This window comes from Diachasma alloeum, unplaced genomic scaffold (genome assembly GCF_001412515.2).
Source record: "Diachasma alloeum isolate Michigan unplaced genomic scaffold, Dall2.0 Dall_scaffold_01078, whole genome shotgun sequence".
NCBI classification, from domain to species: domain Eukaryota; kingdom Metazoa; phylum Arthropoda; class Insecta; order Hymenoptera; family Braconidae; genus Diachasma; species Diachasma alloeum.
The window spans coordinates 4566-4789 of record NW_021681189.1 but is presented as its reverse complement, the minus strand read 5'-3'; positions in this window follow the sequence as shown (position 1 = coordinate 4789).

Genomic DNA, 224 nt, shown 5'->3' with positions numbered 1-224 from the left:
GGATTTTTTAAAAAGTCACGGATGAAAAAATTCAACCCACGATTACTCGTTCAATGAGCGCGACGCCGCCCGTTTTTGTCTATTTATATTTTTGTATTTCTTGACGCTTAAAAATAGTTAAAAATTAAAGTTCCTAGTTCAATCTTTTTATTGAGCGTTGGCATTGTCTGTTTTTTTCTCGAAAAATTTGTTTAGCTACAAAAAAAAGACAAGTCGAACGGACA